The sequence below is a fragment of the Ahaetulla prasina genome, chromosome 4 (assembly GCF_028640845.1).
Source record: "Ahaetulla prasina isolate Xishuangbanna chromosome 4, ASM2864084v1, whole genome shotgun sequence".
NCBI classification, from domain to species: Eukaryota; Metazoa; Chordata; class Lepidosauria; order Squamata; family Colubridae; genus Ahaetulla; species Ahaetulla prasina.
In genome coordinates this window covers 114,528,449-114,542,317 of record NC_080542.1, presented here as the reverse complement: position 1 = coordinate 114,542,317, position 13,869 = coordinate 114,528,449, and the positions used below count along the sequence as shown (strand labels likewise).

The 13,869-nt window shown below is 39.2% G+C and overlaps 1 long non-coding RNA gene across 1 annotated transcript in view; it reads left to right on the top strand.

Annotated features, from left to right (window-relative positions):
- Positions 1-246: 246 nt before the first annotated feature.
- The window catches only part of LOC131196802 (uncharacterized), a 124,342-nt gene continuing 110,719 nt past the window's right edge, over positions 247-13,869 (top strand). Inside the window, exon 1 of the long non-coding RNA XR_009154820.1 lies at positions 247-284. This is a non-coding gene — a long non-coding RNA (uncharacterized LOC131196802). The remainder of the gene's footprint in view (positions 285-13,869) is intronic.

The following is a 13,869-nucleotide window of genomic DNA, read 5'->3' as shown; positions in this document are numbered from 1 at the left end:
GTCCTAATTTCTAGTATCACTCAGTTATATTGCTGCCTTGTGGATTAAACTTCAGTTTACTGCTTCATCCCCATTGACCCCAGGGGTCTGTGAAGTAGTACAGGTCAAACTTATTACATACTATTCACTACCCCAATAAACAAGAAGTGTGTTGTCACATTTGAAGTGCTGCATATTTTTCTTAGTAATTATGCCTCATTATATATTTACCATTCAGAAAATGCAGGTGTGGGCTATTGAATCCTGGCCAAAGTGAATCTGCAGAATTGGCAGCCAGTTCCTTGGTGAGTTATGCTCCACTGTCTGTCGGTTTTACAACTGTTTTCACTTGTAATTGAGCTCTGCGGTGCAATATGCAATTAGTCCTATTATAGAAGCAGCTGTATTCACTTTGACAATGGCACTCACCCTCCTCCTTTTTGCCTTGGCTCTGTACCGTAGCCTGTTGCAGTTCTACTGATTTGATGAGTGGGGTCATTAAAGCAGTATCTGTCTGAGCTATAGTGGACCAGGAGCCTTTTATAAATAAGATTCTTACTAACTTGAACTCTAATGCTGTTTCTTGCAACTAAATTATAAATGTGGGTGGGGGGAAGCTGTTTCATGCTACAGTAAATAGTCTTGTCATGCAAAGATTTGTTTCTCTTCTGAAAACACAAGAACTTTGTGGTTTAACATAAATAATACCAAAAAGTGCACGGTGAAAACAATACATTCAGCCTGTATAATTAATGATAGTTATACCTCAGTAATTAGAACAAACCCTGACCTTCCCTCTGGTCTGGCATCACATAATCTGGCACCTTTCCTGCTTATTTTTGTTGATTTATGTATTTCTTAAGTTTTCTCTGGACATCCAAAAAAAAACAAAAACCAAGATAGATTGGGCCAAGCAATTGAAACTAGTTCAAAGTCTTCCACTGAGCTCTGTGGTTGCATAAGCTGTAAATTATCCGTAATTCTATACATTAAGCTTCACCTGGTTTAGGATTAGATGACTTATTTATTTATTATATTTTTATCTCACACTTATTACTTTATAAGTAATTCAAGACAGCAAACATACATAATACTCCTTCCTTCTCCTATTTTTTTCCTCAAAACCACAAAATTGTCTAAAATGAGACAGAGTGGCCCAAAGACCCTCGGCTAGTTTTTATGCCTAAAGTGGATTACAACTCACAATCTTCTGACTTTTAGGTCAGCATCTTAACCTGATAACACTGAACTGGCTCGCCACAACAAGCAGTAAAGACAAAACTGTAAGAACAGTTAGAACATACCGACTTGGTATCAACAACAACAAAAAAATCCTATTCGCCCTGCAAATAATCACAGACAAATAAAAAATATATTGCTTAGGCCTAAATTAAAAGTGGTACCTATCAAGGATTTCTTTCCAATATATATATGCCAGTTTCAGACAAGAGATTTTTTTCCTGGGACTCAGGAAAAGGTAAAGCACCTTCTCCATCAACTGCAACCCTACTCCACCCTCCAATGGCTAATGAACTTTTTCCAAAAGCAGCACATCGAATGCAGTCACAGGAATATTATTTATAGCTTGGTTTTCCTTATTTTTTGCTTTCTTAATAATGATATCATATTAATATCGCAACCTACATGAGACTCTGGTAGAAGTAGCAATAATAGAGGCTAAGAGCCAAACCCAAAATGTATCTGCAAATAGTTTGACTTCCAACCTCTTTCCCACCACCCACTACCCTTTTGAAACTGAGAGGAGAAAATTTCTATGATTCAATAAGAAGCTGAGAGTTAAGAATCTGAAGTTCTTTGGGCCCTAGCCAAAACAGGAAAAAAAAAGTCAGAGAATGATCAATCCTTAGAGTGAAAAAAAAATGCTAGGAGGGGGACATTTTCTTCTGAGGAAAAAGAACTTGGCTGAAACCACAGTGTCAAATTCTGCAGCCCTGGGCAGTCTAATCATCAACCACTGAGCCATACAATTCCACTCATTGTTGGCACTTAAACCTAGTGGCTGTCTTCTTGGCAGTTAGTCATCCAACTTCTTAGTCCATTGGTGAATCTCAAATCACTGCTCAGCAATTCCATATGTCATGGTAGCTGTGGGTTCCATTGTTTAGGAATTGCCACAACTGTTTTATATGAAGTAAAACATATTTATTACTTTAGAATAGTATTATTCTGAGATAGCTTACACAAGAAATTCCACAGCTTTGTATCTCTTTTTAAACTTAAAAAAAGTTGATCTGGTAAGAGTTTCTTCCAGTTATTTCAAACGCCAATCCAGATACATTATTTCCATTAAATGAAGTTAAACATTTGTTTTGTTACTTACAGTATTTATTCAATATGTATGGCTGCCCATTCCACCACTCTGGGCAGTGAATAATCATAAAATAATTTTTCAAAAAAATTCAGGGAAGTTTCATTTCAGAAACTTTCAGAAATAGCAAATACATCTTGTTCACTTGTTTATTTTATTTATATTCCACTTTTATCTTTCTGTGAATGATGAAGGTTGCATTTTGTAAAATGTTGTAGTATTTCTTTCTGAATATGTGAAAAATGCCATAATTTCTAACATAATGTAGATCTGAAAAATTATTTCAGTTTTAAAACAAATTTAATCAGTGATGTGAAGAATGTATCAACTGAGAAAAAGATAATTCTGGAGATTTCTGGAACATTCTATTTCTTTCTAAGCCAATCCCAACCTCTCCCAGGACATGCCATACTAAGTGTTCAGAAATTTCTTGAAGTAAATCCTCCAAGCTGGAAGTAGTTCAAAGAGTTCCAGACATGGTGTTTGGGCATGTGGTTTTATCTCAAATGAACTATTAAGCTATGATAATGTCAAATTTATGTCCAATTTTTATTTTTTATCAATTTAATACCTAAATCTTTATAAAGCATATATAAATATTATCAGTGACACAAATCATATACCATTATCTGAAACTTACATATTTCTTATCAGAAGTTATTGTCGACCATTTTTTGTTATTGTATTTGATCCTAAATTACCTCAAGTACAAAAGACTGAAATGAAAAAATTAAGCAGTTTGGGACAAGCTTCACTGAGAAACCCAATGTTGATGCATGAAATGGATGTTGAATAAAATAATAGAAAATATCAAACTTAAAGAATGAAGGATGTTCACGGATTTTTTTTAAAAAATCATAGGACACTGCATTGCCTGCAAAAGCCAAATTATTTTAATGTATTGTCAGGTTCTTCTAATACAATGCTTTGATCAAGTTCCAGAGATGATGGTGGGAGATCTGTGAATGTAGAGTTGAACCCTCCCTCTTTTATATGCATTGGAAAAGAGGAAGATATTTTATTATGTGTGTTGATGGGATATCCTAAAGGGAACATGCCCAAACCCTTTATTCTTTTTGAATAAAGTCAGGTTGTTCAAATTGCATTACCGTATATACTCGAGTATAAGCCGAGTTTTTCAGCACATTTTTTGTGCTGAAAAACGTCCCCTCGGCTTATACTCGGGTCTATACGGCTTATACTCAAGTTTGTTTTTTTTTTAAGCCCCTCGGCTTATACTCGAGTATATACGGCTTATACTCGAGTTTTTTTTTTCTTTTTTTCACATTTTACCGGACTGGAGCCCTGCCGGTGCAGTGGGGGGGCGGGGCGGGGGAGCCGCCAGCCTTCTCAGCTGAGGGAGGGAGGGTTTCCCCAACCGGTAGGTGCCTCATTTCCCACCCTCGGCTTATACTCGAGTCCCCAGTTTACCCCAGTTTTTGGGGTAAAATTGGGGACCTCGGCTTATACTCGGATCGGCTTATATTCGAGTATATACGGTAATTCCTGGTAGCTGAACTCACTTTTGCATTTTGCTTGACCACATCATGGACATTACTTTCTTTCAAGTTGTTTCTTCTTCTTCCCAGTCTAGCCTACAGTCCAGCTGTCCTGGGAGGTTTTCTACCAAATGCTGATCGGTCCGAATCCTGCTTAGTTTCTAAGTTCAGGCAAAACTGGCCAGGTTGCTTCCATCTCCTGAGACCCACCTGAATATAACACAGTTTTCATGAATATAGTCATTCTATGGATTCTTTTTCCTGCTGAGTGGAAGGATCCTCAGAGCACATACAACAGTAAGGAAACAACTACTATAGGTTGTCATGACAACACCAAAATGGTTGCAATTCCAAAGAAAGCTGTCTCCCTGTCAGTATTTCCCACCATGCAAAAGCAACAGTGGCAGAGAAAATATTGTATTTCTATTTTAGAAGCTCAGTGGCTACTTCAAACACCGGTGCCAGAGAAGAGTACAAAGAACATACATTTGCATGCAACACCAATCAATCAAGGTGTTAATATTGATGGCTACATGCAAATTAAGAAATCAGTAGCACAATACAGAATAACTCACCATAAAACTATGGAAAAAACCATGGCCAAAAACTGGAATATTTTCTCAGTCTGCTGCTAACAAGAAACCTCAGTGACACACACATTCACAACTGAAAATTCACCAAAACTTGAATTTCACATGCTTTTCTTTTAAATTCTTTTCCTTGAAGCAGTTTTGCTTTTAAGAAAACGTATCTGCCTGGCAGCTACTGTACATGCAAACTGAAATATATGCTTTAGAAAAGAAGTTCACACATTTGTGATTAGAACTTAGTCGATGCAGAATGAAGCTGAATGTTGGCAACTTGTGAATGTTATGCTTGTTATGATGTCCCTATGCAAGCTGAGGAATTTAGTTTTGGTATATTTGTGTAAATGACATCCTGGTACATATGATGTTGTAAAGTCTACTAAAGGCCTATGGTTGCCAATGTCAGATTAAAAACAATTTTATATGATCATTAGTTAAAAACCTTTAAAAAGAGACAGGATGAATTAACTAATTAATAAGTGATGGCTTTTGAAGAATGATTAGTATTCCAGAGAACTGAATACAAAACTGATGCCCATCAGAAGTGTGGGTGACGTGCTCTGAGGATTTGGAGAGGTTGTGTAAGACTAAAAAAAGAAGCCTGAAGGCTGCATGCAACTCTTGAAATCCCTTCTGTTGGACAATCTGGTGGCCTTTCTGCCCATCCTGCTGAAACTTGGTAACAAATCACCGCACTATGATTTGACGCTTTTATTTAGTAGGAGACAAACACATGGAGGGTGGGGGAAAAAATGTTCGGCTTCAGGTTAAGATGAGCATACTTTAAAAAATCCACTTCTCAAAAGTAAGAAAAGGAACGTCCTATGCTCATCCCTGTGTTGCTGTCATTACCATGCCCTTTTAAAGAAATGTAGTTTTAGGCCTTCACAGAAATATAAAAGAATATATTAATATGTGCCAGAGCTTCTTAAGGTGATTCTTCAAAAATACTAGTTTTGCACTGATTCATACTAGGTGACCTGTACTGATTTACCTAAATTATAATTTATTGTTTCTTTGAAGTTCAAAGAACTCAATTAAATATATTTTGCTTTGTGTTTTTTTAGAATGACATTTTTATAATTCCATTTGGCTTTGGTGTTTTGTAGCCATGTATGGATCAAATTGAACTAAGGAATCAAGGTTTTCATTAGGCTTCAAAACTAGCAATTCTTTATTTGAGAATGAAAAGTATAAATCATAGAAATCACAAGGGCCCTAAGGATGACATTATAAAATGTCAATAACCTGTGGACCACAGTTTTGCATAAGTGCCATTTATATAAAAAGGTTGCCTTTATCTAGCGACATGACATTCCGCAGATGCATTATAGATGACCTTATGGTCTAATTATACATTGCAGTCAGCATATGAGAGCTGCTTCTACTCCTAGCTATGAAAAATATTAAAGTCTACCTCACCAAGCAGAAATAAAATTGAAAGGCAGATTTTCTTCAGATACTTTCGTTCATTCTCCCTCTCTCAGTTCTAAGGAAAGTTGACTACTAGGAAAAGAAAACAAGACACATGCTTTGGATCATGCAACATCCTCTGGTTCCAAAATTTTTTGTCATGTTCAAGAAATTTGCACCTGAATTTCCATTTTTTCTTCAGAACCAGAGCAATGTGCAACCATATAGGGATTGGATCAGTTAATAACAAAGAAGAGAAACCTAGAAAGTGCTCCTGTGCTCATGTTCTCTTCTGGGGTACCTGTAAGTATTAAGTTGTTGGCTGCCATGGGCACAGAAATAGATCTGTAATGTCCAATACAGCATGATGATTCTTTTTCAGTTCTCATAATCTTAATGGTGACTTTTAAGTGGCCAAGGGCATTACACAAAGAAGTTCTCTAAAATCCACCATCATAGTAGGTTGCTAAAGAAGACTTTTGAAACGGATAATGCAAACCAGAACTGCCCATGGAAAACCATATGGTGGATTTTACTTTTTAATATTCTCACACTTTTCTGCCCACAGTGGCTTTTCACTCACTGGAGTTTGTCTCAACTGATTGTTCTGACCTAGAGTTCTGACCTAGTTCCTGAGAAAGTAAAAAGCACACCATTAGTCCCCAAAACCCACTTTTTATTTCAACGACTGTGAATTCTGTTCATTCACAGCCTGTAATGAGTCACAAATAGTTTGTAAAGAGCCCAACAAAAGTCTGCCACAGTCCTTCAGGATAAGGTTGATAAGCACCCACCTTTATCTCTCTTGACACGCTGCCAAAGATCTAATTGGCAATTAGCTTTGTAAGGCCACACGGAGCACAGAGTCAAAACAGAGCTTCAGAATTTAAACCAACCAGAGTTGGTTCCTGCAAAGGCTCACGTGCCTTTGTTCCTCCTTTATGTCTTATGGGAGGGGCCAATCATCTCCAAGCCCTACTCCCGAGTTGTCCCTTTTGTCTTAACTGTTCTTGCCTTCTGGCAGTTCTGTGCGTGTGCGCACTGGGAACAGGCTCCCCCTATTCCTCTGCCTCGCTGATGTCCGACCCTGGAGGTTCCCAAAGTAGCCCATAACTCCCAGATGGCCCTGGCCCCCTCTCTGCCTCAGACACAGGGGAATCATCTGAGCCTTCTCCAAATTCCAGTACTGACCCATGTTCCGCCCCAACCACCTCACTGTCCAACTCTGCTACCAGCTCCACAGGTTGCCGGCAGACCACAACACTGATGAAAAAACACAACCACTCACTGTACCTTAGTAAATCAATGCAATTTTTATTTGATACTGACTGCACACTTAACAATGTTAGAACTTATTTACTTTTCAAGACTGTCTATAATTTAAGTAATATTTTATAACCTAGATTTCTACTTTATAGAGTATGTTTCCAAAGGAAGAAAGCAAGTGAGCAAGAATTTATATTTTTTAAGTTAAATATAATGTAGATAAGAAACTCAAAGGTTTCACTTAATTGATTACTGAGAAATTTTTTTAAACAAGTCTTCAAAATGGTCCATTATGTTTGAAGTATAATATCACAGAAAAATATAATATTAATGGCAGAAATAAACACGATTCTATTAGGTATTAAGAAAAACCAATTGAACATTATTTTAATTTTTAATATTAAAAAATTACAGATATTGAGGATTTCTCCCCTAAAATCTTCATATATGTATATACTCATTTCAATTAACAAGCATCATTTGTTCCTTTTCATTAAACTGATAGAATAACAGGTTTGGAAGGGACCTTTTAATTCAGTCCCTTGACCAAGCAAGAGATTCTATACTGTTCTAGATAAATGGCTGCATAATCTCTTCTTAAAAATGTCTAATGATGGAGCAATCACAACTTCTGAAGGCAACTTGTTCCACTGATTAATTGTTCTAACTGGCTGGAAATTTCTTTTTAGTTCTAGGTTGGATCTCTTTTTGATAAATTTCAAACTGCTACTTCTTGTCTTGCTCTCAGGTGCTCTAGAGAATAGATTGTCGTCTTCTTTGTGTCAGACCCTCAAATATTTGAAGACATGATAGTCATCCCTAGCCTACTCTTCATTAAATTGGACATAACCTGTCTCTGCAACCGTTATCAAATGCTTTAGCCTCCAGCCCTCTAAAAATATTTGTTGCTCTTCTTTGCACTCTTTCTAGAGTCTCAATATCTTTTTCGTATCATGGGGACCAAAATTGTTTGCCATATTTCAAGTGTCATTTTACTAAAGCAATATATAGTGGTACTAATGCTTCATGTGATCTTTCTTTTTTTCTTTTTTTTATATATATATAATTTTTTTTATTTCCATTTTCCAACATCATATTTATGTACAATCTGTTATCTATCATTAATCATTAATTTTTATTTATTGCTGATTTGGGCCTGCCCGACTGCCACTTCCTTTCTTCACAACCTCCCTCTACCCTCTACTACTTTCCCCTCCTTCATCTCCTTCACTTTACTACTTCCTCTCCTCCTTTTCCACTCCTCCCTTCTTCCACCCTTTCTAACCTTCTTATTCCCCTCCTCCTTCTCAACTCTTTCCTACCTACTTTCTTCCCTCCTTCTACTCCTCTCTCCCTTTCTTTCTGAAATGGCAGTCGGGCAGCCCCAATATCATTTCAAATTTTAATTTCATATCTTCAATCATTACTGTACATTAATAACCAATCCATGTATCATTTCCCCCCCTTTCCCTCCCCCTCCCCCCTCCTCCCCCCTTCCCCCCCCGGACTTCCCAGAGCAAATACCAGGTATTATGACCAACAATCACAAGCTAAAGTATTCTGATCTGGATGTGGGGGACTTAGTCATTACTCCGCTGCCGTGGACAGATCATTCTCTCCTTCACCTGGACTTTCAGACCGCAGACCCTCACCGCAGGGAGACGGAGCCAGTTCGTTGGTTCCGTCCCAGGCGCCTGATGGACCCGAGTAGGTTCCTGACGGAGCTTGGGCCATTTCCTGAGGATCTGGCCCACGGCTCGGCCGAAGAACTCGCTGCCACCTGGGAAAGGGCGGTGGCGGGGGCTTTGGACCATGTCGTGCCAATGCGGCCTCTGACTCGGCGCTGCTCTCGACCGGCCCCTCTGTTTACTGAGGAGCTGAGAGAGATGAAGCGCCGGAAAAGACGCCTAGAGAGCGCCTGGAGGACCAGCCGCTCCGAATCTGACCGAACACTAGTACGGTCACATATTCAGACCTATCTAGTGGCAATAAGGACGGCAAAGCAAGTATACTTTGCTGCCCTTATAGCATCGGTAGATAACCACCCAGCCGCTTTGTTTAGGGCGACCCGCTCCCTTGCAGGAACGTGCTGAGGATTTCGGAAGTTATCTGCACGATAAAATTGCTCAGATCCGGGACGGGCTGGACACAGATTGAGTAGATCCAGACGGGATGACGCGGGCATGTCTTGAGAACATTGTTTGGGCTGAGTTTGACCCTGTGACTCCCGATGACATGGACAGGATACTGGGGAGGTTGAATGCCACCACATGTTTATTGGACCCGTGTCCCTCCTGGTTGGTACTGGCCACCCAGGAGGTTACACGAGGCTGGCTCCAGGGAATTACCAGCGCTTCTCTGAGGGAGGGAATCTTTCCAGCTGCCTTGAAAGAGGCGGTGGTGAGGCTCCTCCTTAAGAAACCTTCCCTGGACCCAGCTATTTTGGCTAATTATCGTCCGGTCTCCAATCTTCGCTTTTTGGCAAAGGTTGTGGAGAGTGTGGTGGCCTGGCAACTCCCCCGGTACCTGGAGGAAACTGTTTATCTAGACCCGTGCCAGTCCGGCTTCAGGCCTGGGTACAGCACAGAGACGGCTTTGGTCGCGTTGGTTGATGATCTTTGGAGGGCACGGGACAGAGGTTGTTCCTCTGTTCTTGTCCTGTTAGATCTGTCAGCGGCGTTCGATACCATTGTCCATGGTATCCTGCTGCGGTGGTTGGAGGGCCTGGGAGTGGGAGGCACCATTTTACGGTGGTTCTTTTACCTCTCCGACCATTTGCAGACGGTGTTGACAGGGGGGCAGAGATCGACCCTTAGGCAACTCACTTGTGGGGTGCCGCAGGGGTCGATTCTCTCACCCCTCCTGTTCAACATTTATATGAAGCTGCTGGGAGAGATCATCCGTGGTTTCGGGGTGAGCTGTCAGCTGTATGCTGACGATACTCAACTGTACATCTCCACCCCGAACCACCCCAACGAAGCCGTCGATGTGATGACTCGGTGTCTTGAGGCCGTTCGGGTCTGGATGGGGACGAACAGGCTCCGACTCAACCTATCCAAGACAGAGTGGCTGTGGATGCCGGAATCCCGGCACAGTCAGCTTACCCCATTGCTGACTATGGGGGGCGAATCGTTAGCCCCCAGGGAATCGGTGCGCAATTTAGGCGTTCTCCTGGACGCATGGCTATCTTTAGAAGACCATTTGACGGCCGTCGCCAGGGGAGCTTTTTATCAGGTCCGCCTGATTCGCCAATTGCACCCTTTCCTGGACCGGGACTCGTTATGCATGGTCACTCATACCCTCGTCACTTCCCGTCTGGATTACTGCAATGGTCTCTACATGGGGCTCCCCTTGAGGAGCACCCGGAGGCTCCAACTGGTACAGAATGCGGCTGCGTGGGGGATTGAGGGAGCTCCCCGTAGCTCCCATGTAACACCTGTTCTGCGCAGTCTGCACTGGTTGCCGGTGGTCTTCCGGATGCGCTTCAAGGTGTTGGTTATCACCTTTAAAGCGCTCCATGGAATTGGACCGGGATATCTACAGGACTGTCTGCTGCCTCCAGTTACCTCCCATTGTCTGGTACATCCAGTGCGCTCTCACAGGGAGGGCCTTCTTAGGGTGCCGTCGGCTAGCCAACATCAGCTGGTGGCCCCCAGGGGAAGATGTTCTTGTGGGGGGCCCTGGCTCTATGGAATGAGCTGCTGGTGGGACTCCGTCTCCTCCCTGATCTCCGGACCTTTAAACACGAGCTCAAGACTTTCTTTTTTCACCAAGCAGGGCTGGCCTGATTGATTTTAATATGGGGGGTTTTAGCGGGTTTTTAACAAAGTTTTAGCTTTTGAAAAATTTTAGCTAATATTTTAAATATACAGCAGTCGAATTAGATTTTTAAACTTGTTATAGTATTTTAATTTGTTTTGGATTTTTGTTGTTTTATTTGCTGTACACCGCCCTGAGTCTTTGGAGAAGGGCGGTATAAAAATATGAATAAATAAATAAATAAATAAATAAATAAAGAAAGAAAGAAAGAAAGAAAGAAAGAAAGAAAGAAAGAAAGAAAGAAAGAAAGAAAGTAAGTATACAAAATATACATAAACTCCCACCCCTCTCTAAAACTTTAAATCCCCTCACAATAAAAATAAAGAGATAAGAAAGAATAAGAAAAAAGAAAAGGAACAATACCAATACAATCTTCCCTTCACATATTACTTCTTCTTACAGTCCATTTTAAAAATTAGTCCATCTTCTCAAATTCAAATTTTCTCCACTTGTATATTCCTTCAAATTTCATAAGTCCATTTCTTAAGTTACAGTCCATCTTCTTGAGCTTAAATTTTCATCACTTATATATTTCTTCAATTATCATAACATTTAATGTCCGATCTTCCAATATTACTCCATCAGTCAAATATCATTACGAATAAAGTCTCTCAGATACAATATTTCCAACTTAACTTCATAACTTCATACGTCTATAAACGTATCAATTAAAACGAATAATCATTTAAGTTACATCCACAATATAACAGTAAACAATTAACATCATTACATCCACAACATTATCTAAATTCATAAATTTTACTTTCCATCCTTCACAATTAAATAATATCATCCCATAGGTTTATACCTTACAAATAACAAATAACAAAAATCCTAGAATTTATATCCTAAACAAATCAATTCTAGAAATTAACCATAATCATCATATTCACATCTTAAACATTCCTCCCCTCTCCTATTCTATTTTCCATCATCTCCAAATCAGTTAACTTAGCATCTAACAACAAAGGATTCCAACTCTTTAAAACATTAATATAGAAATGTCTTGCTTTCATAACTGTACTAAGAAAATACTTTCTACCTCTAAAATTCACTGACAAACCCATTGGAACTTCCCATCTAAAATATATCTGATGTTTCTTAAACTCATCCACTAAAAAAGCAAATTCTCTTCTCTTTCTTAACATTTTAGGAGGAATGTCCTTCATCATTTTTATATCTTGTCCCAATATTTGAAATTTATTTTTATAAAAGGCTTGCAAAATTTCATACCTAACCTTTTTAGTTGTAAAATAAATAACTACATCCCTCAGTAATCTATTTTGCCTTGCCCACCAAGAATTAACACGATAAATTCTTTCAATATTAATCTCAAAGTCTTCTGGCTTCACATCCTTTATCTGAGCAAAAGCTTGCGTAAAAATCTCTTTTAAATTTTTCTTCCTACTTTCCCTCAACCCCCTCACCCTTATAGCATATTCTATTAATCTATATTGTAATATTACTCTTTCTTCATCTGCCCTATTTACCTTTGCTGGTATATCTTCCATCTTATTATCTAAGTTCCAATTGTTTTGATTCTTTTGAATTTCCTCTGTTTTCCTTTGCAACTCTAAATTAACTTTATTAACTTCTTCCAAACTATCCTCCATCTGACTACAAGACCTTAATATTTGCAAAATTGTATTCTTTACCATTTTCATTTCCCTCTTCTGCTGTTCCACCACTTCCTTAAAATTCAACATCTCTTTCTCTATTTCATCAAATTTTTGATCTATTTCTGAAAAACAAGTCTCCAGAAACGCCTGTAAAAAATTTCTTAATTCCTCTTTGATTTCTTCTTTTAATTTTCATATCTGAACTGAAGAAATTTCAAAGTTTTTAGTGGCTTTTGGTACTATTTGCTTAAAAGCCATTTTTTAAAATATATAACCTACCCAGTAACAGAGAACAAAAAGGGGTTAAAAAGGAAAGATTCAAAAAACTTTTCTTCTAAATCACTATAATCCCAAAGAAAAAGAAAAAATATAAATCATAAAATTCTCATTTCTTCCATTTAGTCAGTATCTTCTTGTATATCTCCTAGTTCCACACTAGCTTTTAATAAGCATTTCCTTAACTTTTGTTTCCAATACACAAATCGCCATTTGCTTGCATTCCACAAAACGCCATTTGCTTTCTTCTCTCCTATTTTCGCAACAAATGTATCCTCTATTAGGGGCTTGCAGGCTTCTTGCAAACAAATGCTAGAACTCCAGTTTCTGCTCTCTCCATGTTACAATCTATCACAAATCAATTTCTGCCACAGAGATTGGACCCCAAAAGGCAGATGCCCTCCGAGTCTGGAGCTTCCTTCAGGCTTTGGAAGGAGCACTCCCCTCAAGCCTCCAGAAACTTTTCTGGGGCTTCTCCAGATGGCTCAACTTCAGCATGAATGCTCATCTCTCCCTCTTTGCCCGAGGGGGAGATTTACAAGCTGCTGGACAACTGATTTACGCTGTCCTGGCAGCTCTACAGACTATGGGGTTAGCCATCTAAAAAAGGCTGCCATCAATGAAGCGGAGCCAAACCGGAAGTCCTGCTTCATGTGATCTTGATACTATTCCTCTGTTGATGCAGTCTAAGGCTGCATTGGCTTTTTTGGTAAGTGCAGGCAGACATCCTGCTGGTTCATATTTAAGTGGTTGTCCATTAGGACTTCTAGTTCCCTCTCATAGTTACTGCTGTTGAGCCACCTATTCTATACCTGTAGGTTTGTTTGTTCTTACCTAAATGTAAAACATTACGTGCACTTTGTTGAGCTACTAGTCTGTCTAGGTCTTTCTGGATCTTGAGTCTATCTTCTGAAGTGTTGGCTATTTTTCCTAGCTTGGTGTCATATACAAAGCTAGGAGGAATAGCCAACACTTTATAAAATAGGTTTAAGATCTATCTGAAACTGCTCAGATTGAAAAAGCTATCAAAGCCAAGAACTTTTAGAAACTATTGTCTACTTTAATAATGCCATCTGTAATCT